This window comes from Trachymyrmex cornetzi, unplaced genomic scaffold, assembly GCF_001594075.2.
Source record: "Trachymyrmex cornetzi isolate Tcor2-1 unplaced genomic scaffold, Tcor1.1 scaffold478, whole genome shotgun sequence".
Taxonomy (NCBI): Eukaryota; Metazoa; Arthropoda; class Insecta; order Hymenoptera; family Formicidae; genus Trachymyrmex; species Trachymyrmex cornetzi.
In genome coordinates, this window is record NW_017299596.1 from 1,112 (window position 1) to 2,458 (window position 1,347).

Consider the following 1,347-nt stretch of genomic DNA (forward strand, 5'->3'; position numbering starts at 1 on the left):
TCTTTTTTGAATGGCTGCGAAGCCATGTACTAATAGCTCCCGATACTGTTGCTTTCATAAAATTGCCTTTGTACTGGTGGGCACATGCATCTGGAAAATAAGAATTAGGCTATTTATATTAAGTATAATAAAAACTAAATACCAAGAGGTGAGAATCTGACGTGGATATAAGTGTGCAATATATAATTATGTAATCTCAATTTATTCTAACTTATTGTTAGAATACATGGGCGTTTTAGTGCACACTTAGATCCACATCTGACTCTTATCAGCTCTCTTTTCTCAAAATTATTGTATTCTAATTATTGTATGTCTGTGCAATCTAAGACCACAAAAATATTTATAAAATATTAAAATAAATCTTATAAATATTTTGTAAATTTTTATAAATATTGTGTGCTGTCTGGGATTATGCTTTAAGAATAATATAAGTTAAGAATATAAGTAGAGATATAATATTTAATATATCATACAATACTAACAGTCATAATATCTTCTTGCTACGTAACTGTATTAATTGCCAGCGCTACTGTCAATCTCAACACACTGCCAAGTTCCGGCTTCACACAATTGCACTACAAATAGATCGTTAAACATTAGCCAGTATTGATAGTGTGCGTGGCGCGTGTGTGTGCGTGGGCACGTGTGTGTGTGTGTGTGTGTGTGTGTGTGTGTGTGTGTGCGCGTGCGTGTGTGTGCGCGCGCGCGCGCGAAATATTATATAAACATATAATTATACGTGTTTACATGTATAATTATACAGGAATAAGTACATAACCTCATGAGGTTATATACTTATTTCTGTGCAACAAATTACTTCCAAGAACTTTGTCAACTCGCTAGTATATATTATTAAAATGTTGAAAAAGAAAAGAGATATTGAAAAATTTGTTGACATACCTTTTTTTTCTAGGAATCAAACTATTTTCGTCCAGAAAATATATGGAGAATGATGCATGAAAGATGGCAAGAAGAGCATACCAAAATGTTTCTTCATTTCGATAGTCATTTCTTTTAGCCATCATTTTTTTTCGAACACGATACTTCGCACTGGCAAGGATGCGCTCTAAAACGTGACTCTGTCAACTTTGAGTATCTTTTATCTTTATTCAACATTCGGTGACCAACAAGGATAAAATGGGTGCATTCAGTACCACAACCGCTCATTGAGCGCTCAGTGAGCTCTTGCATTTGATTGGCATATTCCATTAGATCTAAAAATATACTCCAATTAGATATAAGAGCTCACTGAGTGCTCAGTAAGCGGTTGTAGTACTTAGTATCCCTAGAATACAGAGTCAGGCTACCCATAGAACTCTTTTTATTGGATCAGAAGTCAGACCCCCC

The 1,347-nt window shown here is 34.7% G+C and overlaps 1 long non-coding RNA gene across 2 annotated transcripts; it reads right to left on the minus strand.

Annotated features, from left to right (window-relative positions):
* Positions 1-8: 8 nt before the first annotated feature.
* On the minus strand, positions 9-976 carry LOC108765206 (uncharacterized). Of its 2 annotated transcripts, none has more exons than XR_001940310.1 (3): positions 901-976; positions 510-575; positions 9-90 (listed from the first exon to the last, which is right to left on the minus strand). It is a non-coding gene; the product is annotated as an uncharacterized LOC108765206 (long non-coding RNA). The 2 variants fall into 2 exon arrangements; XR_001940309.1 differs by having other exon boundaries at positions 483-575.
* Positions 977-1,347: the final 371 nt, after the last annotated feature.